The sequence below is a fragment of the Gorilla gorilla genome, chromosome 10, assembly GCF_029281585.2.
Source record: "Gorilla gorilla gorilla isolate KB3781 chromosome 10, NHGRI_mGorGor1-v2.1_pri, whole genome shotgun sequence".
Taxonomy (NCBI): domain Eukaryota; kingdom Metazoa; phylum Chordata; class Mammalia; order Primates; family Hominidae; genus Gorilla; species Gorilla gorilla.
This window is the reverse complement of record NC_073234.2, coordinates 131,931,932-131,940,094: the sequence shown is the minus strand read 5'-3', so window position 1 is coordinate 131,940,094 and position 8,163 is coordinate 131,931,932. Positions and strand designations below refer to the sequence as shown.

Sequence of the window (8,163 nt, the reverse complement as noted above, 5' to 3'; positions counted from 1 at the left end):
TTTAGAATATGAACTTGGCCGGGTGCAGTGGCCCACCCGGGTGCAGTGATTAAATGCCTGTAATCCCAGCACTTTGGGAGGCTGAAGTGGGCAGATCACTTGAAGCCAGGAGTTCCAGACCAGTCTGACCAACATGGCGAAAGCCCGTCCCTACTAAAAATACAAAAATTAGCCCGGGTGTGCTGGCTCTTGCCCAGCTACTTGGGAGGCTGAGGCATGAGTGAGAATCGCTTGAACCCCAGAGGCAGAGGTTGCAGTGAGCCAAGATCGTGCCACTGCACTCCAGCCTGGGCAACAGAATGAGACTCTGTCTCAAAAAAAAATAACAAATAAACTTGAATCACTTTTTTTCTTGACCCCAGGAGCTTTAATGGAATTCCAAGTTGTAGTCCATACATCAGTGCTGAGAAAAGATGATCCATGTCAACTGATTGATTGACGGATTGAAAAGCATTTGTTTTGAGGCAGGCACCGCACTGTGCATTTTGGGGACCCAAATATGAAAAAGACATAGCTGCCTGTGCATAGGAGCCAAATGGTCTAGAGAGAGGCAGAGATTACAAACTAACATGGGATGCCAGAGTGACTGGGAGTTTATTCGGGGGATATTGATCTGAAGGGTGAATAGGAGTCTCCAGGCAGGCACATGGGTGGCCCATCACCAGTTCACGTGATCTGAGTACATGTAGGATGAATGACCCCAGGCAAGGCCGGGTGGATGTGGCACAGCCTGACCCTGTGGAGATGAGGAATAGTACGATATCCTTTAAATATCCATTCACTAGGGCCCACCCACTGCACCACAGATGTTGCCCTAGAGTGGAGTTTAGCCATGTAGTCATTCATTCATTCATCCATTAAAGCCATAGATATTTACCGAGCACTCACGATGTGCCAAGGAAGACTAGGTGCTGGGGAGGCAGAGGTGATCAAGATCAATCTGGTATCTTTCCTTTTGGAGCTTCCATACTGGTGGAGCAGAGGGCCATTAAACAAATACACGTGTCAAATAATAAAGAAATATATAGTATAGGCTGGGCACGGTGGCTCAAGCCTGTAATCCCAGCACTTTGGAAGGCTGAGGTGGGTGGATCAGTTGAGGTCAGGAGTTCGAGACCAGCCTGGCCAACACGGTGAAACCCTGTCTCTACTAAAATTACAAACATTAGCCAGGCATGGTGGTACGTGCCTGTAATCCCAGCTACTTGAGAGGCTGAGGCAGGAGAATTGCTTGAACCCAGGAGGTGGAGGTTGCAGTGAGCCAAGATCGTGCCACTGTACTCCATCCTGGGCAATAGAGCAAGACTCCATCTCAAAAAAAAAAAAAAAAAGGAACTATACAATACAATAAAAGACAACCTAATACACATAAAAGCATCTGCCTGCCCCTCAGTTTCTGAGCTCCCACTTGACACCAAGTGTTGTGGGGGTACAAATTTGGGTCAACATTTTGTGTAGCAGAACTCTGGGGACCAACCAGAACTCCTGAAAACAGGATGCCACTCAGCAGTGACAGCCTCACTTTCCCATTTACTGGGCTTTTTTTTTTTTTTTTTTTTTTTTAACATCTCTGGACACCTTGGATCCTGCCAGCAAGCCTAGGGAGGCAGTTTAGGAGTTATTTTCTTTACTTCTCAGGGAAGGAATCCGAGGCTTGGAGAGGAGGAGGGATTGACCGGCCTGGGGTCACACAGCTAGAAAGGCCAAGATTGCTATGCCGTTTTTTTTTTTTTTTTTTTTTTTTACAAAGAAAGAACAGCGGAGCAAGGTGGCCATTTTATTTTTTCAAAGCCACACTACCTGCTGCTACACAGGACATAAAAGTGCAAAATTCCACCAGGAAGGGAAACAAAACAGCCTTGAGACACCCATGTCTCAGAGGTGAAGATTGGAGGAGATTTTAATATAGGGTGTGAATTCCAATTCACATCTCTTCCAACGGGACCTCTTTCCGAAGTCCCGGGAACTAACATTCATCAACACCTCTGACATCCCAGAGATCGCAACATTCCTGCCAAGGGCTATTACTCCCATTTCCCAGATGAAGAGATTGAGTCCCTGCAGCACGCAATTAGACAGTAGCAGAACCAGAATTTGAACTCTGATCCACCCCGATTCTGGGACCTGTGGAGCTCCAGGTACCGAGAGCTGGCTCCCGGCTGGGGCCTTGGAGTCTGGGTAGCTGGATGCTGCGAGAGGCTGCGGAGGTAAGGGCCCAGGGGCTGAGGTTGCAGCGGCTGCCCGGGAATGCGGTCCTTGCACGCCCACTTTTTAACACAGTGCCATCCCTGACAGACACCCTTGTCCTTTTCCTGTGCTGCCCTTCGTAACACCATAAATAAAGCCTTAGAGTAACGTGACCTGAGCCAGGCAGTAAATGATGGCACTGTCAGTTGTACACGACTGTTGAAACAAACACAGACTGTAATCATCGTGCTGTACGGGGAGAAAGACATTTGGCAAATGAGATTCCATTTTCACATTGGTTTGTGCTGAGCATATAAATTTCCTGCGGGCCGGCCAGCGTTGGGGATGTGTAATTGATTGCCTGCATTATAATAAACAAGCTGTGACAGGTGATCATTCATCATATTCCGCTGAACGTTCCAGCACACCAGAAATCGGAGGAAGAGAGGGAACGCGCAAGCAAGGGGAGAGGAGAGGAGGAACCTGGGGGAGGGGAGGGGGTCGGAAAGACCGAGTATTCCCGACAGACAGAAAAACCAGGGGAGGGGCGGGGGAGGGAATCCGCTGAGCGGGCGGGGGAAAGTGAAAGCAATTACTATAATTCTTTTGATTATCTAATTTGTTCTTTCTGGCCTTCGTTATATGACCCTCCCCCCCTCACCCCACTCCAACATAGAAGGTCCCCCACGGGGACTTGGGAAGGCACAGAGAACGCTCCCTCCACGATCGAGGGAAGGAAGGGGGGAGGCAGGTGGGGGAGGGGCCGCGTCTAGTTGTAACCGGAGTAGATACATTCGGGAAAACCTGCGGGGAGAAGGAGGAGGAGGAGGGGAGGTGCGTGTGCAGGACTTAGCTTTGCTCTTGCACTGAGATGCCTCCAGTCGGATGGATAGGAACCAGCCTCTTTAAATACATTTTTTTAAAGGGTGTCTGAAAAACAAGTGAAAAGTTCCTTTTATTGGAGAAAAAGGACAGCATCCAAGTTGGCATCAGATGTGGTTCCACAAGCCTGTCATATGGTGCTCTCATTCCTCCCCCTCGCTCCCCCCGCCCCGCCCCAGCTCCCACCTCCCCACCCCCACCGCAGCCCCAGCCTCTCTGTCTCTCTCTCTCTGTGCCCTTGGCCCGGGGCTGGGGGTCGAACAGGAACTGCTGGGAAGCACCCTCCTCTCCAGGAGCTCCCACCTAGACAGACAGTAGGCGGAGGTACACTGGCATATGAAGGACAGAAAGACAAGTGCAGAGCTCTCGAGCCAGCACACACATTAAATAAGTACTTACATTATGCAAAAGCCAAGGGCCTCAACAAGGGGGTGAATGAAGAAGGGGGACAAGGAGGGCTGCGTCCCAGACTAGTTTCCCCAGTTCTCACCCTGCCAATTTCCAGCCCCCGCCTCCCTATCCCGCTAGCGTCCTCCCATTCCCTCCCTGGTACCAAGCGCTTAGCGCAGGTGGGAGCCTCGGACCCAGAAGGCTGGGAGCTGAGGAGGCGTGGCTTGCGCTAACATCGGGGGCGGGGCCTGGGTGGGGCTTAGTCGGGGCGGGGCCCACGCCGGAGGGGGCGGGGCGAGCACAGAAGAAAGAGCCTTAGGGGCTACTTTGCCACTCGTCGCACGCTGCTTCCCAGAGTCTTCTGCTATTTCATCGCAGCCTTAACAACTGGAATCTGTCGCCTTCGAGATGTTCCTAAAGTCACTGCTTCGGGAGAATCTGTTCAAGGGACCTGCTTTCCAAAAGCAATGACATCAGCCCAGCAACGTGATCTGTGTTGTCCTTGAAGGATTAACAACTCATTTGTGTCTCCCAAGAGCCCTAGGAGGTAGCCAGGGCAGGTGCTGTTGTCCCCGTCTCACAACGACCTATGAAGTGCATGTTGGGGCCTTGATTTTACAGGGGAAGGAACAGAGGCACAAAGAAACGAAGTTACTCTCTCGGGATCTGGCAATGAAAAAGTCAAAATTTGAAGCCAGGGGTCTTCTGACCTGTTCTTCAGCATCCCTATGAGAACATGTACTTTCTCCCTCCAACACTCTCCTCCCATCCATAAGTGCATACAGGTGCTGAATAGGAGGGGCAGAGTTGAGTCTATATTGAATGATTGTGCATCCAGGTCCTCATTAAACCCTCTTGGTTTTGCCTGACACACGTGGCTCACTGTGTGCCCCCTGGTCCAGGCCACCTGCATCTTGCTCCTGGACCACTGTCCCCGCCTCATCACTGGCCTTCCTCTTAATGCTGTTCCCACTCCCATCCACTCCCCACCAGCAGCCATGATGATCAGTGATGGTCACCATCCATACCCTGTATCAACTGTCTCTCTAGCGCCATCTTTTTTTTTTTTTTTTTAAAGACATGGTCTCCCTCTGTTGCCCAGGCTGGAGTGCAGCAGTGTGATCGTAGCTCACTGCAGCCTTGAATTCCTGGACACAAGCAATCCTCCTGCCTCAGCTTCTTGAGTAGCTGGGACCACAGGTGCTTGCCCCCATGCCCAGCTAATTTTTATTTTTATTTCTGTAGAGATCAAATCTCATCATGTTGCCCAGACTAGTCTTGAACTCCTGGCCTCAAGCTTCCCCAGTTGCTGGGGATTACAGGTGTGAGCTGCCACACCTCTTGCCTTAGCTTCCCTAGTTGCTGGGATTACAGGTGTGAGCTACCACCATCTTTTTTTTTAATTTGTTTGTTTTGTTTTGTTTTTTGAGGCAGAGTCTCACTCTGTCATCCAGGATGGAGTGCAGTGGCATGATCTTGGCTCACTGTAACCTCTGTCTCCCAGGTTCAAGTGATTCTCCTGCCTCAGCCTCCTGAGTAGCTGGGATTACAGGTGCCTGCCACCACGCCTGGCTAATTTTTGTATTTTTAGTAGAGACAGGGTTTCACCATGTTGGCCAGGCTGGTCTTGAACTCCTGACCTCAGGTGATCCACCCACCTTGGCCTCCCAGACTGCTGGGATTACAGGGGTAAGCCACCATGCCTGGCCAGGTCCAGAAGTTTTCCATCACCCCAAACAGAATCTCGGTACCCATTAGCAGTCACTTCCCATTCTGCCCTCCCGTTGGCCCCTGGCAGCTGCCAATCTGCTCTCTGTCTCTATGGATTGCCTGTTCTGGATATTTCATGTAAGTGGAATCCTACGATGTATAACCTTTGTGTCTGCTTCTCCCACTCAGCATCATGTGTTCAAGGCTCATCCATGCTGTAGCGCATGCCAGTGCTTCCTTTCTTATGGCTCAGTGCTGTTCCATTGCCTGGATGGACCACATTTTGTTGATCCATTCACTGGCTAGTGGTCATTTGGGTTGTTTCCACCTTTTGGCTATTGTCAGTAGTGCTCTATGAACAATTGTGGGTAAGTTTTCATTTGAATATTTGCATTTATTTATTTGTTTATTTATCTATCTATTTATTTTTTGGAGACAGAGTCTCCCTCTGTTCTCCAGGCTGGAATTCAGTGGTGCAATCTCGGCTCACTGCAACCTCTGCCTCCCAGGTTCAAGCGATTCTCCTGCCTCAACCCCCCGAGTAGCTGGGATTACAGGAGTGCGCCATCACGCCTGGCTAATTTTTGTATTTTCGGTAGAGACGGGGTTTTGTCATGTTGGCCAGGCTGGTCTCGAACTCCTGACCTCAGTCAGGACCTCAACTCCTGATTCCCCTGCCTTGGCCTCCCAAAGTGCTGGGATTACAGGTGTGAGCCACCGCGCCTGGCCTGAACCTTTGTTTTCAATTGTTTGGGGTACATACTTAGGAGTGGAACTGCTAGGTTCTGCAGTAACTCTGTGTTTAGCTTGTCAAAGAACCGCCACACTATTTTCCGCAGTGACTGTCCCATTTCACATTTTCACCAGCAGTGCACCAGGGCTCCAATTTTTTACATCCTTGCCAACCAACACTTGTTATTTTCTGTTAAAAAAAAAAAATGTTTGCGCCGGGCACGGTGGCTCACGCCTGTAATCCCAGCACTCTGGGAGGCCAAGCGGGGTGGATTGCCTGAGGTCAGGAGTTCGAGACCAGCTTGACCAATATGGTGAAACCCCGTCTTTACTAAAAATACAAAAATTAGCTGGGCGTGGTAGCGTGTGCCTGTAGTCCCAGCTACTTGGGAGGCTGAGGCAGGAGAATTTGCTTGATCCTGGGAGATGGAGATTGCAGTGAGCTGAGATCGTGCCACTGCACTCCAGCCTGGGCAACAGAGCAACACTTTGTCTCAAAATAATAGTAACAATAATAATGTTTGCCATCCCAGTGGGTGTGCCTAGCTCCATCTTTTAGATGAGATGGGGTGAGTTCAGGGTGGTATGGCCATAGACTAGATCCATCTTGTACTTCTTTCCCCTTCCTTCTTGCTACTCTGGACTTTCATATCCCCAAATTGCCCCTCCGTCTTACCATGGACCTTGGCATATGCAGTGCCTTCCTCCTTCCCATCCTCCCACTGGGTTCTGCCCACTTGTACCCCAAGGCTACCTCAGATCCTCCTCTGACAATGATCTGTCCCCCAGCCTTCCTTTCACAGCTCCGAATTTGGTTGTAATTTTACATTTCCTTTTGCAATTACTGATTAATGTCCATCTTCTTGACCTGACTACAGCCTTCCCCTAGGAAGGGACCATTCTGCTTTTGCCACCCACCGTGTCCCCAGCACTTAGCACAGTCCCTGGTAGAGACTTTAGGGAGTGCAGTGACACAATCATAGCTACTGCAGCCTTGACCTCCGGGGCTCATAACATCTTCCCCCCTCAGCCTCCCAAGTAGCTGGGACTACAGGAACACACAACCATGCTTGGTTAATTTATTTTTATTTTAATTTTTTTGTAGAGATGGAGTCTCACTATGTTGCCCAGACTGGTCTGGTACTCCTAACCTCAAGCAGTCCTCCTGCCTCAACCTCCCAAAGCACTGGGATTACAGGCCTGAGCCACCGCACCCAGCCCCAGTTCTAAGATGTTAACCACATGTAAGCCTCCGGGAGAATCTCAGGCCCTGGCCCACTTCAATAAATATTTGGTGAATGAATGCATAAGCAATGAATGAGATCCAAGTGTGGATCCTATGACCTTATGAATTTTCCTTTTCTTTTTTTCACTGATCAGTGGCACTAGCAGGCCTCAATAAGTTAGGAACTAAAAAACCTGCTTCAGGCTGGGCACTGTGGTTCACGCCTGTAATCCTAGTACTTTGGGAATCCAAGGTGGGTGGATCACCTGAGGTCAAGAGTTCAAGACCAGCCTGGCCAACATGGTGAAATCTCATCTCTACTAAAAATACAAAAATTAGCTGGGCATGATGGTGGGCCCCTGTGGTCCCAGCTACTCAGGAGGCTGAGGCAGGACAATCACTTGAACCCGGGAGATGGAGGTTGCAGTGAGCCGAGATTGCACCATTGCACTCCAGCCTGGGCGACAGAGCAAAATCTCTGTCTCAAAAACAAAAAAAACCTGCTTCAGCCGTAAGGAATTTGGAAACGGATGGCATTCTAGTTGCAGAATTAATACTCACTAATGTCTCCCTCTGGAACCAGGGCGAATCTGGCACCGGATTCTGAGTCTTGCTTGGGAGTTGTGTTGATTCTGCCTTGCAGTGCTGCTGAAGCTCTAGGAACCTTGAAATATATTTGCTTGGTGTAAACATGACCTCAGCGTGACAGGATGATCCTTGTGTTTGCCAAGCCATTAATTTTTATGTAATAACGACGACCACAACAAACTGCGTTTCGCCCACATTTTGAGTTGTTCTTAAGGTCAGGTCTGTGGGATTGTGTGAGACAAAAACCTTATAAACTAGAATGTAGCGGTGAGTTCTCTGTGTTTACAGCCCTGCTCCTACACACGGCTCCAAAGAGCTGAAAATAGAGGATTAAAAATTCATGCAGCTACTTTCTTCCAAGGAACTCCAAATGCTTCTGACAATCTTTATCCTGCAAAGTCATGAGTGGTCAGATGCCCATCCCAAGGACAGGGAAACAGAGGCCCAGA

General features: G+C 49.7%; 1 long non-coding RNA gene across 1 annotated transcript; it reads right to left on the bottom strand.

Annotated features, from left to right (window-relative positions):
* Positions 1-570: 570 nt before the first annotated feature.
* Positions 571-3,645, bottom strand: LOC109028991 (uncharacterized). The gene is made up of 3 exons (XR_002008022.3): positions 3,469-3,645; positions 878-3,117; positions 571-736 (listed from the first exon to the last, which is right to left on the bottom strand). It is a non-coding gene; the product is annotated as an uncharacterized lncRNA (long non-coding RNA).
* Positions 3,646-8,163: the final 4,518 nt, after the last annotated feature.